The 25,687-nt window shown below is 45.0% G+C and overlaps 1 protein-coding gene across 6 annotated transcripts in view; it reads left to right on the plus strand.

The window, feature by feature from the left end:
* The window catches only part of sipa1l3 (signal-induced proliferation-associated 1 like 3), a 233,984-nt gene that overhangs the window by 75,984 nt on the left and 132,313 nt on the right, over positions 1-25,687 (plus strand). The gene's annotated exons all lie outside the window — the stretch shown is intronic.

Here is a 25,687-nt window from a genome sequence, read left to right on the forward strand (position 1 = left end):
GCCCGCAGAGGCCCTTCTCCAGGGCAGCCGGAGGATCTGACGACCATTCTTGACAGATCGGAAATGCCGGTTTTCAGTGCATACGCTGTGCATGCCTGAAACCGGCATTTCTGATGTCCCTACGGGTGGGTGAACAGCGCGTAAGCACCCGTAGGGATCGGAATATCCGGGCCAATGTATTTAGAATCTTGCAGCATTGAAGGGGGGCCATTCGGCCCGTCTCGCCTGTGCTGGCTGTTCATGGCAAATATTAGGATTTTGCTACATTTAAAAATAATAGTCCCAAATTAATTCAGTATTAACTGGCAATGTAGCAATGCAAGGGTGCCGTTAAATTGTTACTGTTTTATAGCGCTGCAAAAGTGACTGGCTATGGAGAAACGGTCTCGAGTGCCTTGGGATGTTTTATTACATTAAAGCTATATAAATGTAAGTTGCTTTGGTTTGGCATTGCATGGAATATATCCTCAGTCGACGTCGTACCACATTTGATGTGCTAAGGGATTCCATTGACTGTGTTATAAACTGAAGCAGAGCTTATTTCAATGTTTTGTGAAAATGTGGACTGGGTGAATGCAGACACCGAGCTCTCCACTGATCACAATAGTCTGTCTGTGCTGTCTGCTGTTAATTGCTATAGCTACTGATCTGAGAGGTGACGAGATAGCTGGTGCAGGAAAAAACTTTACTGATGCAGTCGAGAATGGTGTTTCGAAGTGGGACCTGAGGTAGATTGTTGGGCTGGAATCGAGGGAGCTTTACTCTGCATTCAGCTATGCTGAACCTGACCTGGGAGTACTTGCTGTTGACACTGGATGCCGGAATTGTTAAACTGTTGCATTCCTCAAAGCTAATATAATTTGCATTGATGAACACACAATGTTTTTGGCTTCATCCTTGTGCTTTATGATGTTGCCATAATCTCTTTGTTAAATGATGTTTCCAGCAGCATCTGTCTATATACAATTAACAATGTAATTATGCCCAGCAAGTTGGGCAGCATCTGTGGAGAGAACAGATGAGTTAATGTGGACCCCTTGTAAAAAGAAAAAAACAAAAGTTCTGTGCTCAAAATGTTCACCAGTCTCTTTTCTCCACCGATGCTGCCCGACCTACTGAGTGTTGCCAGCATTTACTGGTTTGGTTTGACTTGCAGCATCTGCGTTTTAAAACATTTTTTGTATACACACTAACTCCAGTTTTAACTCTGGACATTGAGTGTGGGCGGGAAACCCCTGCGGAAAATTCAGAGAGGGGCCCGGACCATTTTAACACCTCTACTTCGTTTAAATAGTGCTGAACCGCCTCCTGCCCAAAGCCGGCGCTAGTGGGTGGCAGCGGGAATTGGGGCTGGAGCAGCAAGATCATGGGAATGGTCCCAGGCATTGGGCTCGGGGCAGTGGAGAGTCGCGGTACTGGGAGGGAAAGGGAAGTGCTTGTGCCGGAGAGGCCTCAGGATTCCTTGTGGGCCACAGAGGATCACTCCTGCTCCTCCTGGCCCACAAGGCATGCTACCAGAAATGTTAATTTTTTTTTTTCTTACCTTGTCCTCTTCTGACTACTCCGCTGCCTTCCGCCAGCTTTTGCAGGCGGCTTCGGTGCTCTGTGGTCCTCCCGATTTCTGGAGTTAAAACCGCGTCGCGTGTCGATGTCATCGGGGCCGCAATTTCAACGTGTTAAGTAGGTCTGGGGTGAGCAGCCCCTCCTGCGCCTAAACTCTGCTCGTAAAAATGGCAGGGGGCGGGTAACGGGTGCGACCCACCCCATTCGTGTGAGGCAGGTTCGGTTAAAATCAGGGTTTGTGCTTTATTGAGTTTTTAACACTTGGTAACATCATTACCCTCAAAGGCAGATGTCATTTGTAGTGTGTTTAGATAGTTTCACATGTTAAAATGGAGCTTCCAGACAGACCCTGGCGCCAGGTTGACAGAAACCCTTTGCAGGTGTTGAAAGTCTAATGACACAGACACCTGTTTAATAATTGCAGATACTATAGTTGGAAAAAGTTTTGTAAAATAAAAATTGCCTAGAAAAACATTTTAGTAACATTTGATACGGTTCAGCCAGAGGATTTCTTTTCAACTTTACCGGTCCGTTTCCCAACAAATACCGAAGTAGTGTCGCGCGTGCACACAGTAAATCTATCTTGCGGCAGTGCAATCATTGTTCATTTTGGCAGTCTGACATTTAATGTGGCTGCTCACAGACGGACACAGACACAGACACACACAGACGGACACACAGACGTGCTGCCGTCTCATGCGGTGGATGCTGATTCGCTGAATTTCTTCAAGCTGGACCTGTTTCTGGCCGGCTTTCATAGAAGGTAAGTTTTGCAGGGAACCCGGTCATTGATCTCCTGGACTAGTTTTGACCGCCTAGATGGGTCAGAGGAATTTCCCAGATTTTTTTCTCCCAAATTGGTCTGGATTTTTCTTCTTTTTTTGCCTCTCCCAGGAGATCAGGTGGCTTGGGGTGGAGAGTGTATATATTTTGATACACAAGGTATCACAATTATGTGGGATGGGCTCGGTGGCCCAGAGGGTCTTTACCTGTGTGTCATTGTTTGTATGTTCATATTTTGTTTGTTAAGGGTACACACACTGTCCTTTCCAAATAACTGATTTAGAAGTTCCGCTGATTCGATGAGCACAAAAGGCAATGTATTTAACTAATTGTACCAATTCTTTATTTTGAAGCCATTCTATATTTCTTACTAAAAAAAACTAGTAGCTGTAATATTCTGTCTGCCTGTTTGTAATACTGCAGTGAGTGCAGCTTTCTCTTCCCCCTCGCCCACCACTCCAACCCAGGCAATTAATTGGAACTTTTGTGAGCAGCTGTTTATTTCTGTGGAGAGCAGAACTTGCCAGTATTGCTAATGATGGTAGATGAATTCCTTTTGTAAACTGCACAGAGTACATTTCTTCACAACAGCCTCTTTCAGTCAGCGACCCCCCCCCCCCCCCCCCCCCCCCCATTTTAACCGGTCCAGTGTGCTGACGTTACAAACTACTTCCTTGCTGTGAAGTGATTGAGTTAGAATAAGGGAAGAACCTATTGATTTTTATTTTGTCAATTCAGGAGCACGTCTCTTATAGGAGCAATAAGGTCAAGGACTCGTGTAGCATCTTTCGGTTCATTCTGTTACATTTGCTTTGCAGATTGTGGTGACCTCACTAGCCTGTGTGCACAAGGTGTGTCACGTTGCCTATTATTTCAGCATGCCATTTAGGATCTGCTCTGAAATTACTTAGTTATAACGGCACAGAAGGAGGCCATTCGGCCCATCGAGTCCGTGCCGGCTCTCTGTAGAGCAATCCAGTCAGTCCCATTCCCCCGCTCTATCCCCGTAGCCCTGCAAGTTTATTTCCCTCAAGTGCCTATCCAGTCTCCCCTTGAAAACACTGAGTGTCTCCGCTTCCACCACTTCCGTCGGCAGTGAGTTCCAGGTCCTCACCACTCGCTGCATAAAGTTTTTCCCCTGTATCTTTTGCCCAAAACCTTAAATCTATGTCCCCTAGTCCTTGTACCATCAACTGGTGGGAACAGCCTTTCCCTGTCTAGCCTATCCAAACCCGTCATAATCTTGTACACCTCTATCAAATCACCCCTCAACCGCCTTTGCTCTAATGAAAACAAATCCAGCTTCTCCAACCTGTCCTTGTAGCTAAGATCCCCCAACCCCGGAACCATTCTGGTAAATCTCCTCTGCACCCTCTCCAGGGCCTTCACATCCTTTCTAAAGTGTGGTGACCAGAACTGGACGCGATACTCCAGTTGTGGCCTAACCAGTGCTTTATAAAGGTTCAGCATAACTTCTCTACATTTGTACTCAATACCTCTATTTATGAAGCCCAAGGTCCCATATGCTTTGTTAACCACTCTCTCAATATGTCCTGCCACCTTCAGGGACCGATGCACATTAACTCCCAGGTCCCTCTATCCCTGCACGCGCTGTAAAACTGTGCCATTAAGTGCATATTGCCTCTCCCTGTTCCTTCTGCCAAAATGCATCATTAGAACTTATTAGAAGTAAGCTTCCACCTTGTGCTGTGTTGCTGGTGAAATGATATTTAGAAGAATGTTTTCCCCCAGAGATTATTCTGGCCCCAGTCTTTCGAATCTAGACGTACTTGCCTCTTCTTCCTTGCAAGTTCTTTTTTAACACCTTTTCCACACCTGTATCTGATTTAATGCCCATGTCTGATTTTCCTGTTTAGGATTTTATGTCCTCTTGTGGGTCAAAAAAATTACATCTGTAAGATGCTAATTGAAGATATTTTAAGAGTCTTTGGGGCCCTCGAGTACAATGCCGTGAGACAGTTACTGAAAGTGTAAGGTAATCGGGGATCTATACTAGTGATGCCTTGGTAGGGTTTTGGTACCGACATTGGAAATTAATGGCGGACTGTGAATCAGGATTAAGTCACAGGTAGACAAGAGCACGCAATCTGCTCAATTACCATTGTGAAAATGGCCGAAGGGCAGGACTGGGGCTCTGCTCGTTTAGAACCATTTGGAAGTCTTCAACCTTGAACTTTGATGGTAGAGTTTCAAATGTGAGTGAATGCACTGCCAAACATGTGGAACACTTCCTTAAAAGTTAGCAAAAAATTGTCGTTTAAAATTTTGCTTTTGATCACAAATCACATAACATGCTAACAAGAATGAATTTCAACCGGTCTTAAATCTAAGTATTGATGTTAACCCTGTGTTTATTGTCAGAGTTGCCATGGTCTTCTGTAGTATCACATGGTAGTTGACTTCTTTAGGTGACCACTCCAAGCTTGTATTGTATAATAATGCGTCCCCTAACCACAGAAGTGATTTTGCACACACGAGGACTACTGCAGCACCATTGCAATGGTGTATTTTCAATAATTTTAAGGGGTAGCAAAGTCTAGGGATTGTACTACTTGTTTAAAGTGCTTCCCCTTTTTATAGGAGAAAATAAAAGCCTTACCAGAAATGTCATTGAAGTTGATTTTATTGGTACAATGAATGCCCTTGTGTATGGTCTCCTTCCCTGTTGGGGCACTCCGCTGGCATCTGTTGCAGGGGGCACCATAGTGGGGGTGGGGGGAGCGGTGGGTAAAATGAATTTAAAAAAAAATCGGCAGTAGAAATATTACTCATCCTAGACTTTATGACCCTTTTAACTATATGGGTTGAAGAGAAAGACCCATCAGCCAAGTCCATGTGGGTGGCAAATGATGAGCAATAGCTGTTGTTCAAAAATTAATAACCCCTGCGACTCCTGTGGTGCCGGCTATTGAATTTTTGATGTGTAACTATTCCATGTTTAATATCTATTCTCCCCAAAATCCCACCTGTGCTGGGCAGTGCGTTTTTAAGATGAGACTTGTGCTTCGCTCCGCCGCTCCTGTCTTTGTTCTGCATTCCGTTTGGCAGTGATTTTGATGCTTGTGAAAGTATTGATTTGTTCAGGCACCGGGGGCAGGGGAATGCTCGGCGTGCTCTTCCGTACTTGATATGCCTGAAGGGAGATTAGCGCAGGACATGGCGTGATGGTGCCGGATCGCTGCACGATCCATTGTGCAGATGTTTGACGAATCTGTTGAGAGAAGGGAACCACATTCGCTGCCTTAAAGTGTCGGGTTCCGATATTCGTAAGGCTGAGAAAGCACGGTGACTTGGATTATTTTCCCTGCGCTGCCCCACCAATTTCCTATTCTCTTCCTTGCCCCCCCCCCCCCGGCCCCCAAACAAACCTCCCCAGTCAGACTTCAATACTATTGCCACTAGTATCACCAAAACTAGATTGATTCCAAAAGCTGCAACAGCAATGGGGGAACAAATGCCCTCTAGAGCACTGGCCAATGGGCTTATGTTGCATGGGGTTACATGAATATGTGCATGAATTATTTATATAATTTTTCTTTTCAATTTGGCAGAGGGGTGGGTAAAGAGCAAGAGAACATGTACATATCTTTTATATGACAATATACGCTCCCCTCCTCTACATTTTTTCTCCCCTCCACCTTTTGTGCACCAGATAATGCAGGCAAGCTGCTCTTGGGACCTCTGTAAAGGCCGCTCTGAATCGCTTGTTTGTGGGGGACATGCATAATAAGAGCAGCACGAGTTAACTTGATTACTGATTATTTTTTTTTCAATGATTCAATAGAAAGTCCCTCTCCCCTTCCATTTGTCTCATCATCCAGTCCCCTGTGAAATGCCCCCTTTCCCTACTTAACTCAATTTTGTGTCTCCTCCAGCTGTGAAAATGCATCCAGGTGTGAGCCTGCATCCGACTGCACTACTTTGGTGTACATGTGTCTTTTTTAAAATACAGGAGATCTGTTCGAGACTCCAGAGTATATATAATAAGAACAGTTTTGGTATTTATTTCAATTGCAGTGTGTGAGCATGACCCCCCAGCTCGTCCCTTTTCATTTTCTCTTGCCCGAAGTGAACCGGATCAATATCCTGGACCTGATTAATGTTGAAGGGTAACGATTTTCCTTGAAGTTGCAGTAATAAATGTGCATTCTTTTTATTTTAAAAGCTGTGTTCCATGTTGTGTTGTCAACTGGGTAAATTGGCAGTTGGTGTCTCCTTCAGAAACCAAAAGCAGGGAGAGCGGGAAACTCCCAGTAATGGATTAATTGGCCTGATGATGGGGTGTGCAGCAGCAATCCTTTTTTCTCTCTTTTGTTCTCTGGCCCGAGAGAAGTGCTGCCCTGCTTGTTCCTGACAACGTTTAATTATCTTTGTGGCATATTTGGAAATGCTGGGCTCGAATCTGCTGTCAAGTGTTGTGATTTTTTACACGCCTCTTCATAACAATTGGGAGAATGGGAGCTTTAAATGTAACCGGGAGTCCAGTTATAACGGCGCTTGCTGCCTTTAGAGCTGTCGAGGAATCCCGACCGTGACTGAAAGATGTGCCACAGCTTCCACACTGCGAAGAACCACTGTAGATTTGTGTCAGTCGGTGCATCAGGTAAACGCATCGACTTATTTTAATTTTACTTGGCAAAGAATTTTTAAAGCTCTCGCGCTCTCTCTCCCTTAATGAGGGGGAAAATTGGACATTTGTGATGAAAATGGCTTCAGAAAAAATTGGATAATCAGCACCACAGGTGTATTGATCTACCAGGAAGCTATATCATTGTCTTGCTTCTTAATGTAATATCTCCCACTCTCCCAGTTGTGATGATCATTAATCACTTGGAGCAGAATGAAAGGAAAGTGGATAAGGTAATTGTAGTTGAGATTTGTTTCCATGGATTAAAAATTACATTTCGTGCAAAATGTCAAGATGAATGGAATTTTAACTGCTTTCAAAGCGCTCCTGCTTAAGGGTCACAGCAAAATCTCTGTTTGGATAGACTAATCAAACCCATTTTAGGGGTTCTGACAACAACCTCCTATACAGAACAACAGTGAATGCCAGTTACACATTTGTATCTGTGTCGAACTCGTTGAGCTAGTGCTCTGAGTGAGATTGTCGGTTGGGGCTGAATCCAAGACCTCTCCAGTGAACTGCTAACCCCGAGCAGCTGGGTTCAGACGGCACTAAATTCCGATGTCTTTTATTCCACCAGTTTGAGTTCGATTTGATCCAGTTCCAAGACGAGAGAGGATACAGTGCAGACCAGATATGCTTTATCAGTTTATTTTCAAAAATTTTCCACTTCTGTCAGAGAATTGTTGTTTTTGATGTCTTGGTTTTACAGCTCTCTAGCTTCTCGCAGATTGTTCTGTCCCCAGCATTCTGGTGATTGTTATATGGTGCAGCATGTATGGGGAACATTTCTGTTTTTTTTCCCCCAAGATTATGACGGTAGACGAGGAGAGCAACACAGTCATTGGTGTAAAAACAGGAAAATGCTGGAAATGCTCAGCAGGTCAGGCAGCACCTGGGGAGAAAGAAACTGAGTTAACGTTTCAGGTCGATGACCTCTCGTCAGAACTGGAAGAGGTGCAACAGGTTTTAAGCGGTAGGAAGAAAAGGGATGGGGAGGAAAGAACAAAAGGGACGGTCTGTGATCGGATGGAAGGCAGGAGAGATTAAAAGACAAAATGGATGATGGTGCAAGGTAAAAGGGGAGGGTAATGGGACAAGTAAAGAAACAAAAGCTGGGTCAAAAGGAGCTGTAAATGGGAATATCAGAATTATTGTCTTTTGAACAGTCATTGGTGTGATCCTCTTAATCTTGTGTGATATGGTTTTTTTTTATATAAAGAGCTGTAATCTTTTATATGCTGTTAGAAAAGTGAATAATTGCCTAATGTACATATCATCTGAGCTTATAATTGACCCTCTACTAAACAGAGACCAACAATGTAGTAACAGATTAATAATGCCTGCTGGATCAATTATTGCTCTCTGCACTGTTTTTCAAACCATTGCAGTTCAAGTAGCCTTGGGCAAATAGTGAGAGGCATTTTCTTCGTTCCTCCTCCAGAGAAATGCTCAGTTTTTATAATAACCGGTTTTATGATCTGCACCTTGAACCCACAGTCGTCTTGTCCGAGTACCTTTATGGATGAGGTGACAATATGACAGGGTTTCTTGTACATGTGTTTGTTGGTGCTGACGGCAGCTTTTCTGAGACTCCTGCTCCGAATTGCTGGGATGTTTGTCACTACCACATACACACAAAAAAAAGTGTAAATCCATAGATGCGTGAAATGTTGCTGGCCAGCGATTACTTCAGAATTGTGCAAGAATACTTACTGGTTTACATAGGTTTGACCATAACCTGTCAATGCATTTTGCTGTTGCTATATTTCACTATACCAATGTTGTAGAGCAGTTCAAGGGACCTTTTCTCCTTGGGAGAAAGTGAAAATTGGATGGCAAGTTGACCTGCGTCACACACTCTCATCTCCCAGTTCCAGAGAGGTGAGTGTCTACTTGCACGCTGCTTTTTGCTCTCCTGGAGTGAGAGTGCCACAAGACAAGCTAAAGAAATGGACTCGATTCCCTTCGCGGGAAGCGTAAGAATAAATTTGGAGTCTCGTGTATGTATGTAATGGTGAGCTGTTTGATGTGCATTCTGCAGACAGGTCTGTCTTCTGCGGCTTTGCTCCTTTTAGATGTTCACGCTGACAGGTTAACAGGAGTGTCGGGGCTTTAAGAAGTTGCAGAAAAAATTTACACCAATAGCATCAAAGATCAAAATGACTTTAAATTCTGGGGGAATAAAAATTAAAACCTGGGGCCATGTTCATAGGGCTTTGAAGAAAGCTGGAGAGAGAGAGGAAAAAAGAAAATGGTTGCAGCTGCCTAGTGATACAGTGGGCACGATAGTGTAGAGGTTGTTTTACTGAACTAGTAATCCAGAAGCCTGCACTGATGATCCAGAGATCGTGAGTTTGAATCCTGCCATGTCAGTTTGAGATTGAATTCCGTTTTCAGTTTAAGACTGAAGCTGTCGTAAAAACCCAACGAGTTCACTTGAAGCCCTTTCGGGAAAGAAACCTGCCGTCCTCATCTGTTCTGACCTATGTGATTCCAGTCCCACACCAAGGCGGTTAACTGCCCTCTGAAATGGCCTAGTAAGCCACTCCGTTGTTTTAAAATGCTTGCGGTTCAAGAAGGCGGCCCAGCACCACCACCTCAGGGCAGCGAGGGATGGGCGATAATGCTGGCCTTGCCCTGGTGGCCACATCCGGAGAATGAATCAAAAAGACTACCAGTCTTCGGGCCAGGGTAAAAACAATCAAGATCTTGTCCTGATGATCCCATTTAGAATGAAATATTTACTGTTGTGATTAACATTTTTATTTTCTCTTTTGTTGTCAAAGTTGAATATTTGTGCTTCAAGCAGTGAGTGCTGATGACATTTCAAGTGTTTGAGCCCGACGAGGCAGAATTTAGACACATCAACAACTTGCATTTATATAGCGCCTTTAACGTGGGAAAATGTCCCAAGGTGCTTCACAGGAGCGATTATCAAACCAACTTTGACACCGAGCCACATGAGATATTAGGACAGGTGACCAAAACCGTTGCCAAAGAGGTCGGTTTTAAGGAGCATCTTAAAGGAGGAGAGAGAGGCGCAGAGGTTTAGGGAGGGAATTCCAGAGCTTGGGGTCGAGGCAGCTGAAGGCACGGCCACTAATGGTGGGGCGAAGAAAATCGGGAATGTACAAGAGGCCAGAATTGGAGGAGCGCGGAGATCTCGGAGGGTTGTATGGCCGGAGGAGGCTAGAGCTAGAGAGGGATTTGAAAACGAGGATGAGAATTTTAAAATCGAGTAGAGACAGTGTTATAAATTCAGAAATGATTTAATATCAGTTGTAGGTTTAGCTCACTCACTGGGTTAGCAACTTTCCATATTAGTAGACTTTGATATTACCAGCCCTTGCTAATAAATCAAAATTACTTCTAAAATCCACAGAACAAAGTCAAACATGTTAATATTAATCTTAATTCTTTGTAAGTTTTTAAAGAGGCATTTCTATTTTTCACCGAGAGTGCACATGCATTAAACCTGGACAAGTGATCCAAGCCCGAGCTTGTACTAATCTGAAACTGGCTATGATGGGAATGTGCAAAAGTGGCGTGGGACCTTTTCCCCCTTCTCCAGAGATTGAGGCCAGTTGTCGTAGTTCATTGCTACTCTGGCTGAGACCTAACTCTGGTCTGCTAAATGCTGCTTCCTGCACCCTACCATCCTTTGCAGAGTGTTGGGTCACTTTACCCCCCACACTCTGGAACCCTTCACCTAAATTCTTCTGTCTTTTCCACCTTCAAAAAGCCTCCTTAAAACCTGCTCCATCCATCAACCAACCCAACCCTTCCCCGCCGAAGTGCCTTCCGACAGCTGTTTGGCTCTCATCAAACTGTAAAGCCCCCTTGGGGCATTTTGCTACATTAAAGGTGCTTTTTTAAAATGTAAGTTGATGATTGAGGTGGGAAATGAAATCATGCAGCTGGTGTAGTGGGGTACTTCACTGAGGTTGGGGGGATGTCGAGAGGTTGTCGCTAGGATAGTGGAGGGCATGTGAGATGTCCACATTACACCCAGTTGAATTATGAAGGAAGCACAGCCCCATTATAGATTTTGCACTGCCATTGGATTGTTTATAGAGGGAAAGTAAAAGAAAGACTTGCATTTATTTCGTACCTTTCACGACCACCGATGTCCCAAAGTGCTTTACAGCCAATGAAGTGCTTTTGAAGTGTGGTCACTGTTGTAATGTGGGCAACGCGGCAGCGAATTTGTGCACCGCAAGCTCCCACAAACAGCAATGTGATAATGACCAGATCATTGGGTTTTTTTTGTGATGCTGATTGAGGGATAATTATTGGCCAGGACACCGGGGATAACTCCCCTGCTCATCTTCGAAATCGTGCCATAGGATTTTTACACCCACTGTTTAATGTCTCATCCGAAAGACGGCACCTCCGACAATGTAGCGCTCCCTCAGTACTGCACTGGGAGTGTCAGCCTAGATTTTTGTGCTCAAGTCTCTGGAGTGGGACTTGAACCCACAACCTTCTGACTCCGAGGCGAGCCACTGCTGAAACACTTTGAGCTTTTTGAGCTGTTTTAACATTAGTCTGAAGTATTGGTGGAACATTTTAAAGAATTGAGGACATCATAAAAGAAGTGTATTGGCTTTAAGTACAATTTTCTTTGTGTAGATTATTGTTCCCACTAAATAAAGATCGTGGCAACACTGAACTAATTGATGTGTAGGTTGCCTTAGTAGAATGTTCACTGAAAAGAAAAACAAAATGGAAAGTAACTGACTAACTGCAGGAATCCGAGGCGAGGTACAAGACAGCTTTTTAATTCTCCCCCACAGAAGACGAGCTTAGCTTCCAGCTGAAAAGCTCCAGCAGCTGGGGCCTGGAATACTGGTACAAATAACTTGGAATAATTAAACATTACATTACTTCAATTTGAGCAGAAGCCAAATTCTCGACCAGTCTTGTTAAGACGCCTTGTTTTTTGGGCTCTGCATAATTTGAAGCAGGTAACACTTAAATGAAGTGTTCAGTTGTATCCCCAGTACTATTTATTCATGAGCCTTATTCTTTTATTTGAGCGTTGGATTATTCAGTGTCCTGGTCAATATTTATCCCTCAACCAACCTCACTAAATCAGATATAACAACAAAAATGCTGGAAATACTCAGCAGGCCAGGCAGCATCCGTGGAGAGAGAAACCGAGTTAACGTTTCAGGTCTGGGACCCTTCATCAGATTATCTGTTCATTATCTCATTGCTGTTTGCGGGAGCTTGCTATGCGCAAATTGGCACATGTTTCCCTACATGACAACAGTGACTACACTTCAGAAGTCATTCATCAGCTGTAAAGCACTTTGGGACATTCTGAGGCAAGTCTTTCTGTCCTTCCTTGCCCCAGTAACTTGCTCTAGGGTGTAAAACTACAATTCCCCCCCGCTCGATTGTACTGTTTATAAAAAAAAAAAAAAAAAGCCAATGCATATCTGTAGGAATCTGTAGAAGTGAGGTAATAGACCCCCAGCATTTTATTATTCCCCTTCCCCCCCCCCCCCCCCCCCCCCCCCATTATGTTACATAGAATACACAGTCCAGAAACAGGCCACTCAGCCCAACTGGTCTGTGCCGGTGTTTATGCTCCACATGAGCCTCCTCCTACCCCTCTTCTCACCCTATCAACATATCCTTCTATTCCTTTCCCCCTCCTGTGTTTGTCTCTCTCTTCCATAGAAACATAAGATAGGAGCAGGAGTAGGCCATTCAGCCCCTCTAGCCTGCTCCGCCATTCAATGCGATCATGGCTGATCATCCAAGTTCAGTACCCGGTCCCTGCTTTCTCCCCATATCCCTTGATCCCTTTAGCCTTAAGAAATATATCCAACTCCTTCTTGAATATATTTAATGAATTGGCCTCTACTACCTTCTGTGGTAGAGAATTGCACAGGCTCACCACTCTCTGGGTGAAGAAATTCCTCCTCATTTCTGTCCTAAAAGGCCTACCCCTTATCCTTAGACTGTGACCCCTGGTTCTGGATTCCCCGACCATCAGGAACATCCTCCCTGCATCTAGTCTGTCCAGTCCTGCCAGAATTTTCTAAGTTTCAATGAGATCCCCTTTCATTCTTCTAAACTCCAGCGAGTACAAGCCCAATCGTCCCAATCTCTCCTCATACGTCATTCCTGCCATCCCAGGTATCAGCCTGGTGAATCTTCGCTGAACTCCTTCCATGGCAATATCCTTCCTCGGATAAGGCGACCAAAACTGCACACAATACTCAAGATGTGGTCTCACCAAGGCCCTGTACAACTGCAGGCATCTCTGCTATTCGCCTCCATTACTCAGTGGTAGCGAGTTCCACATTCTCACCACTCTCTGGGTAAAGAAGTTTCTCCTGAATTGCCTATTGGATTTATTAGTGGCTATCTTATATTTATGGCCCCTAGTTTTGGTCCCCCCCCCCCCCCCCCACAGGTGGAAATGTCTGCTCTGCGTCTACCCTATCGAACCCTTTCACAATTTGAGCGTTACCCCCTCGGTCATCTAGAGAGAAAAGAGCCCCAGCCTGTTCAGTCGTTCCTGACGACAGGTATAACCTCTCCGTTCTGTGTTGACCTGCAGCCTGCTCTTTATTCACACTGATTTTAAAATGCCGCGGTGATGCAGCATTTCCGAAGAAAAGCTTGCAGCCTCCCGTAGTGTGTGTAAACGCTTCGAAGCATGCAGGCACTAGGGTTTCAAACCTCGACTTGCATTAGCTGACTTGGTGCTGACCTTGCCAGCAGTTCTGTAGGCACGTTAAAAGATGGGTTGATTGCAGACCGAGATATGGGAACCTCGCTGTCATGGAGCTCAGGCTAGAAATTCGAACTGTTTAAGTTGGTGTCACTCAACGAAGCTTTGAAGCTTTATTCCTGATCCCACTTAAGTAACTGTTTGCAGAACAACATTAGAAATGTTTGGCATATAAATATTTACTGTGTTTTAAAAAAAAAAAAAATTTAAAAAAAATCTCTGGTATGAAGGGTCTCTTATTTGTATTCCAAGGATTGATGACTTCATTAAGGGAACTGGCCGGGAAGAGTTATTGAGGCTGGCTGATGGGAAGCTGAGTTATCATACAGCAGAAATGACCCAATCACTGAAGCACCCAAGGCTAATGATTATATCTCAAGATGTTAACTCCCTCCTACTGTCTCGCTGAGTGACTCCTGCACGCTGGTTGCCTAATCTTGTATTTGCTTTTTAAGGTAGAAATATAGTGGTGGGAGAGGGGGGGGAAGAGGCGAAACGAAAGGATGTTCGAGTGAATCCTAATTATCTGTGTGGGTGCGATGATGTTCTACTGTGCTGGCTGTGCCGTTTTGGGGAGGAGGTGATTCTTCACGTAGGGAGTTCTTGATCTCAGCCACGCAAATGTAGAGACTCCAACTGAAGGGCAGGTACGTCTCCCACAGGGAGGGAGGTTTGTAGAATCTGGAGGACATTTTGCCGAGGGAGTCATGCTGTTGCAAAGAGAATTGGCAATGTACCTGGGGTTTGCACGTGATACAAGCAGCAGAAGCAAATTCCGAGGTGCTTTAAAACCATTCTTTGTGTTTCAGTTAATCCAATGCTTCAGTTGTTTTTGAGCCTGACCCCACAGTTTGCCTGCGCCGTGCACTATCCCTGACTGATCAGATGGGCTCGATCAGCTTCCAGTTGCCGCTGGTCTGCAGATGCCCACTAAGGGACTGGTAAACATTGTGGATTCACCTCGTTTATTTTACAGGATTGAGGCCGCTAGCAATGACGTTACAACTGCACATGCAGCTTTCGGTTTCTGGTAGTCAACTTTTGTTAATATCGAGCGGGGGGTGGGGGCGATGGAAAAGTCTTTACGTGGTAATGGTGTAAACACTGTATTGTTGGTCCCTGGGCTGAGAGACTTGTGCTGAGAACTCTCCTTGCCTGCAGCCAGAAAAATGACATCCAGTGTCTGATGGCAGGGCAGTAATATACATTCCATCTAAAAGGCGTGAGAGAGCTATATGGAACAACTGCCTCTCACAACTTCATTACCATACCAGCCCCTCCGTGGGGCAGCAGCTGGCCTCTGTGTGAAGCCTCACCAAGTCGTGCAGCTGGCATCTGGAACTGGCCAATTTTAGAGATGACAGACGCAGGTTGTGGCGCTGGTGTTAAAATGTCTCGCATCACTCTGTTCCTGTTTTATCTTTTATAAATGCATACAAGTTGTGATTCTCTTCTCAAGGCTGCATTGTGCTAAGTCCACAGTTTTTGAGAATAATTAACTAATAAGCGTTTGAAAGAGGTAATACATTTATACTCAATCTTTGTCCTGGTACAAAGGAGGGGAAGGAGTCCGTCCGCTGCATGATCATAGTCTTCCTTTTAAATTGAAGTTGGCCAGTGTTATCGTGCAGTCATTGGTTTACTGGAGCATTCTCGTGTGAGAGCTGCTCTGTGTGTAGTAAATGGGCCAATATATTCTCTCTGGTGTTTTTGCTCCAGAACACAAGGGAGCCATTGTTTCTGTACAGTTTGTGCACTTTAGCAGCAAAGCTCCTCCCAGCAGATCTCCGTGCCATTCAAAAAAAAAATTACGCAATTTCTGCTGCGCTTGCGATTTAAAATTCATCAAGTTCCCATTTTGCTATGACTGACTGAGAAGTTTATCTTTCCTGTGGCTTTAATTGATTAGCGGAGCAGCCTTTTGGTGGGGATTTTGGGACTGGCTGCGGACTCAACAGTTCTCCTTTTATAGATGGTGTTGGAAAATGAGGCTCTAAATAAAGCCCAGTGTTTGCAGACGGCAGAAATTTAAAAGCTGTTTCCTTTGTTGTATTTAGTAGTTTACACGCGTACAACCCTGTGATTTAGAATCCTTCCCGAACTGCAGTCACTGCCTACAGATAATACATTTTAAATTGTACTGTTTCGACTTCTTTTACTAATTTATATTAATTTACTGTTTTCAGCATGATATGAATTTAGTGCAGATAGACGCAGGGTTATGTGATGTAAACCAGCGATGCCCACATAAAGTCGGGACTTGGTGAAAATCCCTCTGATTTATACTCTTGCCTCTGAGTCAGAGGCTGACACTCCCAGTGCAGTACTGAGGGAGCGCTACACTGTCGGGGCAGTTGGGGGGGGGGGTGCTGGAGGTGCCATCTTTTAGATGAGATGTTAAACCGAGGCCCCATTTGCCCCCTCAGGTGGACGTAAAAGATCCCTACTCCAAGAAGAGCAGGGGGAGTTCTTCCCCGGTGTCCTGGGGCCAATATTTATCCCTCAATCAATATCACTAAAAACAGATGATCTGGCCATTATCACATTGCTGTTTGTGGGAGCTTGCTGTGTGCAAATTGGCTGCCACGTTTCCCACATTACAACAGTGGCTACACTTCAAAAAGTACTTCATTGGCTGTAAAGTGCTTTGGGACGTCCTGAGGTCGTGAAAGGCACTATATAAATGCAAGTTTTTCTTTTAGGTAGAGGTATGGGGAATCAGGAGCCCATGAAGCACCATCTAGTGGTAAAAATGTGCATTAGCAGGCGTGACCGTGACAGGATGCTTCATAACTGGGGAAATCCTATGGAAATGCCACCCAAATAAGGCATAAATAGCAAATTTTATATAGATTTAGAATCATAATCTAGTGGATATTATGCCAATAATACAGCTTTGAATAAGGCCCACATGGAGGTTTTGCATTGCGTGTAGTCTCTGGTTAAGTTGCGAGTCGGGAGCGAGATTGTGTCCCTGAGTCTTCAGAAAGGATGAATTTGAGGCAGGAACGGGGGTCTCTTGTTAATAAACTGGGGGCTCACCTGTGGGGCAACCAGTCTGTGTATCAGAGCCTGGGGGAGCCACCAGTGGAGGAGGACTCGGGCAAAGACTGCAGTGGTTGTCATGAGGTTTGCCATTGTCCCTACTTGGAGGGTGTTTAGTGTAGTCGTTTAGAAATATGTAATTTCACAAACTAGAGGATAACCAAAAGGCAAATTCAGATTTAAAATCGTGCATTAAATATTGGAACAGATGATATGGTTTGTATTGGGATTATAGTGTGGAGGAACACGTTTGAAAAGAAATGGGAAACAAATGTATTAGACTAGTCTATCATAGATTAGAAAACTGGAATTTTTCTTCAATAAATGTACTTGTGTTTTGGCTAAACTGGATTGGTAATGCATGGGGAAGAGAACACATAATGCCTTGGGGATGCTGACACACAGGAAGAGAGTACAGTATCTGTCAGCCGATTTTAATGAAATCTAATCTCATTATTTGATGTACAGCGTTTTGCTACCCAAGTGTGATTCACTTGCAACTCTTTCCTCCCGAGTTATGAGTCATCTGCTCTTCATGAATGAAAGTAAGGACCATTTCACCGTGCAATGTGCTGGGTCCTTCTGTGCTGTGGAGGACATTTGCTGTCCGGAAAGTAAGTCTGTGATTTATCTTATCGGTGAATATTTAAAAAACAAATTACTAATTCTCTTATTTTTGAAACTGTGACTGGTTTAGAAACCGAAATCAAGTGCATGGTTCAGTGATCTCATTCTTTTCAGTCTGTCAAAGCTAAAGTCCCTGCCACTGCATAAAGGATATAATGAATGGCAGTGACTTTGTACGGCACAATTCAGTTAAGTGCTTTTGATGCTGTTACAGCCCTCTAGTGCAGAGCTTAACTGGTTTGCAGCCACCCCTGGGATTGAGTGCTACATTACAGCAGTGGCTGTACTGCAAGATACTTCATTTGCTGTAAAGCGCTATGGGGTGTCCTGAGGTCGTGAAAGGCGCTATAGAAATGCAAGTCTGTCATTTTTGAGTTGTGCCTTAAACTGACTGCCTGCTACTGGTTATTCTGTATAGTGTGGAGTTTAAGGAAAGTATGAAAATAATTCCATATATAAATGTCTTATATGCATCATTATATAGCGTTGCAAGCATGATGGTGTCGTGCTGATGGGGTTTAGCAATACTGTAACTGAAGGAGTTTTTTAGGTGGGGGGTGGTGGAGATTTTCTGATGGTATACTGGAAAACTGCGAAAAGTTAATATTGGAACATTATCGAGCTTCTCCAAGGGGAGGGAATGCTCAATAGCTGACTACTGGGAGCTATAGGCTACACAAGAAGCTCAGGATGTCTCTGCACCGCATGTGTGTTGAGTATTCTGGATTTGTTCCCATTACTGTACTGCCCAGGACTGCGGTGTATGGCTGTTTCCGATGCCTAACTAGTTACTGATATCTTTTGGTAGTAAGGAATGTATAGTGTTTGTTACCGTGACAACATGTATAAAATACTGAATATATATCATTTTTAGAGCTGTCCAGTTACCAGTCTTTGGACTGTCACTGTTGAGATCTGAAGAAAACGACTAGTTGTAATTTCACTGATCACTCGGGTGCAACTATAATGTGAACACGTGGCAGATGAAATTTAACGCAGAAAAGTGCGAAGTGATACATTTTGATAGAAAGAATGAGGAGAGGCAATATAACCTAAAGGGTACAATCCTGAAGGGGGTGCATGAACAGAGGGACCTTAGGGGTATATGTGCACAAATCGTTGACGGTGGCAGGGCAGGTTGAGAAAGCAGTTTAAAAAAAGCTTATGGGATCCTGGGCTTCATGAATAGAGGTACGGAGTACAAAAGTGTGGAAATTATGATGAACCTTTATAAAACACTGGTTCAGCCCCAACTGGAGTATTGTGTCCAATCCTGGGCACCGCACTTTAGGGAGGATGTGAAGGCCTTAGAGAGGGTGCAGAAAAGATTTACGAGAATGATTCCAGGGATGAGGGACTTCAGTTACGTGGACAGACTGGAGAAGCTGGGGTTGTTCTCCTTAGAACAGGGGAGATTTGATAGAGGTGTTCAAAATCATGAGGGGTCTAGACAGAGTAGATAGAGAGAAACTGTTCCCATTGGCAGAAGGGTCGAGAACCAGAGGACACAGATTTAAGATGAATGGCAAAAGAACCAAAGGCGACATGAGAAAAAACTTTTTAACGCAGCGAGTGGTTAGGATCTGGAATGCACTGCCTGAAAGGGTGGTGGAGGCAGACTTGATCACGGCTTTCAAAAAAGAGTTAGATAAGTACCTGAGAGAATTTGCAGGGCTACAGGGAAAGGGCAGAGGAGTGGGACTAGCTGAAGTGCTCTTGCAGAGAGCTGGCACGGGCTCAATGGGCCGAATGGCCGCCTTCCATGCTGTAACCATTCTATAATTCTAAGAATTTCTGAGATTGTGTAGATGGGGCCTATACTCTCTGGAGTTTAGAAGAATGAGAGGCGATCTCATTGAAACATAGATTCTGTGGGGGATTGACCGGATAGATGCTGAGAGATTGTTTCCCCTGGCTTGGAGAGTCTAGAACTAGGGGTCATGGTCTAAGGATAAGGGGTCGGCCATTTAAGTTGAGACCGGGAGGAATTTCTTCACTGAGGGTTGTGAATCTTTGAAATTCTCTGCCCCAAAGGGCTGTAGATGCTGAACCGCTGAGTATATTCAAGGCTGAGATCGATAGATTTTTGGACTCTAGGGGAATCGAGGGATATGGGGATCAGGTGGGAAAGTGGAGTTGAGGTCGAAGATCAGCCATGATCGTAGTGAATGGCGGAGCAGGCGTGAAGGGCCCCATGGCCTACTCCTCCTAATTCTTATGTTCTGCGGACAGCTATCTACTGTATATAACTGGTGTACATGTGCTACAAAGTGTGGAAATTGAGAGAGTGCAGTTGGAGAGTTCTGAAGTGCTGGAGCCCATTGGCGCCCCATGCGCTAAGTCATGGAGCAAGGTTTGCACCTGTGGTTTCCTACACAATATTGATCTCTGCTGTGACAGTGGGAGGTGCTGAATGGAAGTCATATGCTTTCCTAAAGTGGAGTACAGGAGGGAAAATCAGGTGAGAAGTCGCCGGAGAGCTGCTGTATCTTCAACAACAACAGCTTGCGTTTAAATAGCACCTTTAATGTAGAAAAACGTCCCCAAGAGTTTCACACAAACGTAATCCACAAATGTGGACGGCAAACCAAAGAAAGCTATTGGGAGGTAACCAGAAACTTGGTCACCAAGAGGTGGGTTTTAAGACGGAGACGGAGAGATTTAGTGAGGATGTTCCGGAGTGTAGGCAGCTGAAAGCATAGCTGCTAATGGTGGAGTAAGTGGGGAGGAGGGTGCACAAGAAGGCAAAGTCGGAGGAACGGCCTCCAGGGCGGTTGGGTGGTGCTGGGCTGAAGGAGGTTACAGAGATGGGGAGGGGCGAGGCCCTGAAGGGATTTAATCAGGAGGATGAGAATTTTAATTTGGAGGCGCTGACTGCTCTGGAAGCCAATGTAGATCAAGGGGTGATCGGTGAGTGGGACTTGCATAGTATTTACAGCACAGAAACAGGCCATTCGGCGCAACAGCTCCATGCTAGTTGGTCCAGGATAGGATACAGGCAGCAGAGTTTTGGATGACCTGAAATTTACAGATAGTGGTGGATGGCAGGCTGGCGAGGAGCACATAGGAGTTATCTAATCTGGAGGTGACAAATGCATGAATAAGGGTTTGTGAGGAGTGGCTGATGACTGGGGTATTGAAGGGGAGGGACACGGTATCCAAGGAGAAGGAACCATTTATAATATCAGCTAGCATAGGATCAAAAGGAGAAGTTGGATGATCTGCCATATAGTGGGAACGGGCTCAAGGGACAAGAGGTGGATCTTATGGACAAGATGCACTCGGAGGCATGAGGGGAGATCGGAGCGATACTGGGGAAAGACACTAGGTCAGGGGGAGCCTACGGGGAGGTTTGGTGGGAAAATGAAAGTCGGGAAGCAGCGCAGGTAGCTGAACAGATGGTTCTCCATCTTAGTGACAAGGAAGTCCATGAACTCCTTGCATTTGTCGGAGTTGCGAGTAAACGGAGCAGGAGAATGAGCTTCAGGGAGACTATTTATTTCTCCCTCGTTCTTTTGTTTTCTTTCCTTTCCAAATGTTGCTGGGAGTTGAGGCAGGTTTAGATGGGGAAATGTATGTGGTACAGGAGGGACCGTGACTGCAGAGGACAGAGTGAGCAGTTGTGCTCAAGCATTTACCTCATGTCATTCTCTCCAAAATTGATGGGAGGAACGGAAGGGTTCGGATTCCGGACCTGGAGTCATATTTTATTTCCATTCTTTGGTGTTGCCCTGCATTCCCTTGATGAATACCTTTTACAGCTGACTGCCAGAGAACACAGACAATAGCTTCAATAAAAACACAGTGCATTCCTGCTGGCTCAAATGGTTGGGTGCTTCGCTGCAAACTAAGAAGTTGCACGTTTGAATCCTGTGACTCTTTGTTGCTCTTACTGGTCTCTCTTTTGATGGGAAGGGAGAGTTGGTGAAAGACACTTCACCTATTTGAATTGTGCTTCCTGTATCGAGACTGTTCAACCTCCCAGGCCGGTGCTGACGTGATGGGCTGAATGCCCTCCTTCTGTACTATAAATTTCTACGGCTACTATGTCGCCCCCCCCCCCCCCCCCCCCGCCCCGCTTTCTGTTTTATCCACTCCCCCTCTTTTCTGAAGGTGCTGACATTTTGCTGGGCTCCGATTCCCTGGGCACCCGAAGATACCTCAACTTGGTGGCCTTCAATCAACCTTGCTCACGAGGGTCAGCGGGCCACTTAACTGCAGGGACATCACAATCCAGTCCTGTCCTGGGAGAAGGCAGGGACAGGGTACTGAGTTTGGATGATCAGCCATGATCTCATTGAATGGCGGAGCAGGCTCGAGGGACCGAATGGCCTGCTCCTGCTCCTATCTTCTATGTCCACATATGCATATTTCCAGCAGGGGTTGCTGCATGCAGATTAAGTACAGGTCCTACCTGATTTCTCCATCCACCCCCCAATTTAACTCCTGGGTGCTGAGCCAGCAGTTTCTATTGCTTCATCACCTGGAATAAACATGGCCTGGGATCTTCCTGCCCTGATTGAAAGAGGGCATGGTGGTGCTCAATTTGTAAGGGGTTAGTTAGAGTGGTGTGGGGAAGGGGGTAGTGTATTATCATCCCTCTCTGCACTCACTCGCGTTGGTGATGGGAGCACGAGGGAGCAATACAAATTGTAGGCTAAGATGACATTTACATGTGCACTCATGTTCCTGAACTTTTCAATTTGTGAAGCAAAACGCTGATAAAATGTAGCAGATGATCTAAATAAGAGATTAGCGTGTAAAGTTAAGGCATACAGGATTGGGGGCAAGGTATTGACTTGGATAGAGAACTGGTTGGCAGACAAAGCTAAGAGTTGGAATAAACGGGTCTTTTTCCGAATGGCAGGCAGTGACTAGTGGGGTACCGCAGGGATCGAGCTATTCACAATATATATTAATGATCTAGACAAGGGAACTAGATGTAATATCTCCAAATTTGCAGATGACACAAAGCTGGGTGGGCGTGTGTGCTGTGAGGAGGATACCGAGAAACTACAGGATGATTTGGACAGGTTGTGTGATTGGGCAGATGCACTATAACGTGGATAAATAAATCAAATCAAATCAAATCAACTTTATTGTCATTGTTAGTGCACAAGTGCAGTACAACGAAATGTAGGCTTGCAGCTCCCGAGAGTGTACATTTAGATTAAGACATTTAAACATTCAACATACATTTGGCTTGTAATACATTAACATAAACAGAACCATAATAAAGTGCATTGGCAGATGTGCAGGCTTTAGAGTTTATTTGTGGAGTTCAGTAGGATGACAGCCCTGGGAAAGAAGCTGTTCCTAAATCTGGTCGTACGGGTGCGCATGCATCTGTAGCGTCTCCCAGATGGCAGGAGGGCGAACAGACTGTGGCTGGGGTGGGTAGGGTCTTTGATGATGGACCGTGACCTCCGTAAACAGCGTTTCTGGTATATGTGCTCTATGGTCGGTAGCCGGGTGCCGGTAATGCGTTGGGCAGTTTTGACTACCCGCTGCAGGGCTTTCCGGTCATAGTAGCTACAGCTGCCATACCATACTGTGACACCTTGGTGTCAAAAACAGGAAGGCAGATTATTATCTTGATGGCAATAGATTGGGAAAAGGGGAAGTGCAACGAGACCTGGGTGTCCTTGTGCACAGGCGCTGAAGGTAAGCATGCAGGCGCAGCAGGCGGTTAAGAAGGCAAATGGTATGTTGGCCTTCGTAGCGAGAGGGTTTGAGTACAGGAGCAAGTATGTCTTGCTGCAGTTGTACAGGGCCTTGGTGAGACCACACCTCGAGTATTGTGTGCAGTTTTGGTCGCCTTATCTGAGGAAGGATGTTCTTGCCATGGAAGGAGTTCAGCGAAGATTCACCAGGCTGATACCTGGGATGGCAGGAATGATGTATGAGGAGAGAGTGGGACGATTGTGCTTGTACTCGCTGGAGTTTAGAAGAATGAGAAGGGCTCTCATTCTGACAGGACTAGACAGACTAGATGCAGGAAGGATGTTCCCGATGGTCGGGGAGTCCAGAACCAGGGGTCACAGTCTAAGGATAAGGGGTAAGCCATTTAGGACAGAGATGAGGAGGAATTTGTTCACCCAGAGAGTGGTGAACCTGTGGAATTCTCTACCACAGAAGGCAGTTGAGGCCAATTCATTAAATATATTCAAGAAGGAGTTGGATATATTGCTTAAGGCTAAAGGGATCAAGGGGTATGGGGAGAAAGCAGGGACAGGGTACTGAATTTGGATGATCAGCCATGATCGCATTGAATGGCGGAGCAGGCTCGAGGGGCTGAATGGCCTACTCCTGCTCCTATCTTCTATGTTTCTATGTAACTAAACCAGACCAGTTCAATGCTTTACAGCTTTTTTTCTTTTTTTATACCTAAAATATATTTCACAGGTTATACTGTAAAAACATTTTGCACTGCCGATGCAGTTTTCGGATCGGTGCCAGGTCACGATCTGCCTTTGATCCCCCAACTATACCTCTGTTAATCTGTGACTGATTCACAGTGCTTAGTAAGGTTTTTTTTTCCCCTTTTAATTCATTTGTGTCTGCCTGATTTTCACAGTCACCAGTGCGCTGGCACCGCTGGTCCTGCAGCTAAAACATGGAGCAGGCCTTGACGTGCACGGTTATAAAAACATTCAGTGCCTTCCGCAGTTCTTTCAGTGCCACTGTCCATGGTGCAGCTTGGCATTTGGCCAGAATTGCTTTGTTTGGGTGAAGGATGGGCTGGGGGTTGCCTGTGGTGATCCATAATTTGTATTGTTCTGTTGCCAGCTGTCATTTGTATGCATTTGTCAAAGGGCACCTTGGCTTTTATTGTTAAATATTTGCTGTGCTCTTGGAAAAGGAAAGTAAATTTACTACAAGGTTAAAAGAAAGTGGAGGATTTTGGATTGTTGGGCTAATGATCATTCATTCTGGATGTGGATATACGTCTTAGGTTTCATCTAATCCCTTAACGGTCAGCGTAAAAGAGCAGGCAAAATTGTTTCCTTGGTGCTGTGCCAATTGCCTCAAATGCTTGGGGTGAAGGTGACTTTTCACCAAGATTATCTTCTCTTTAGCTCCACTCTGCCCTGCCTCTTCCAAGAGAATTCTGATTTAGCCGGGCCGGCACTCACTGACGCAGACATCCGACACCTACATTTTATATAGTGATTAATATTTGGATGTTTATAGATGTTTCTGCCTACTATAGTTCTGCATTTTGAAGCCTCAAAAATACTGAACTTGGGCAGTTTAAGGACAGACATTTGATGTGGAATTTCTCCTGCGTCCGGATTACAAGATTGGGCAGGGTCCGCACTGATCCCTGGAGGATAACTTCATACTGTCACTGCGTTCTTTACACCACGTTTGCCAGTAGCCTGGTGCCGGAACAAAGGTGGTACTGTAGTACTGAACATGAGATGCCACATCCGTTCAGGCCTGCTGTCTTTATTACCCAAATTCCAGTGCCTCTGCTATGCTCAATCTGCCTGAAAAATTCAAGCTGTACAAAAATACTGAATATTCAGGTCGCTTTTTTAAACTGGAACTTTAGAATCTAATCATGAACTGAATTTCACTGTTTACCACTGTTCACTGAGCATTCAATATGCTGAATTTGCCATGCAGCAGGCAAGCTATTCAGTGTATAAAAAAACAAATACTAGCATTGTTGTAAAAGAATGATCCTGAGGCTTGGCTAACCTACAGCCAGCCGCATCTCCCTTGAAACCTGCTGGAATAGTCGGCTGGTCGTTGTCTGTTACTGTCCTGCCCATGCGCTACCTGTGCAAGTGGGGCAAGGCGAGGGGGAGTGAGATTGCAGATAGGTGTCAGCATGCAACTATTTGCTCATCATCTCTGCGCTCCAAATGCTGGATAGCAGAAATCTACTGCAATGGAAATGATTTTTTTTTTCGATGTATTGTCAGTTTTACATTCCACATTGGAGTTATTCTCTACCTTGCCCACGCAGCCTTTGTGGAAGATTCACTCCTTTGCACATGTTCACCAAAACTCAGCAGCTGCTTTTCAGGAGTATGTTTGTTCTGTATTTTATACCAATTCGTGGTTGCTGAAGGATTAAGTGGAATTGGATGAAAGCAAATAATGAAATAATGAAGGGAGCTGAGGGGCGTTTTGAATACTGTTAACACTAAGGAATGCGCTACGGCACTGTGTGAGCAAGGGGGAGCGTGCTACGGCACTGTGCAAGCGAGGGGGAGCGCGCTACGGCGCTGTGCGAGCGAGGGGGAGCGCGGTAC

This window comes from Somniosus microcephalus, chromosome 34 (assembly GCF_052327205.1).
Source record: "Somniosus microcephalus isolate GS21.2 chromosome 34, FLI_Smic_1.0, whole genome shotgun sequence".
In the NCBI taxonomy this organism is placed as follows: Eukaryota; Metazoa; Chordata; class Chondrichthyes; order Squaliformes; family Somniosidae; genus Somniosus; species Somniosus microcephalus.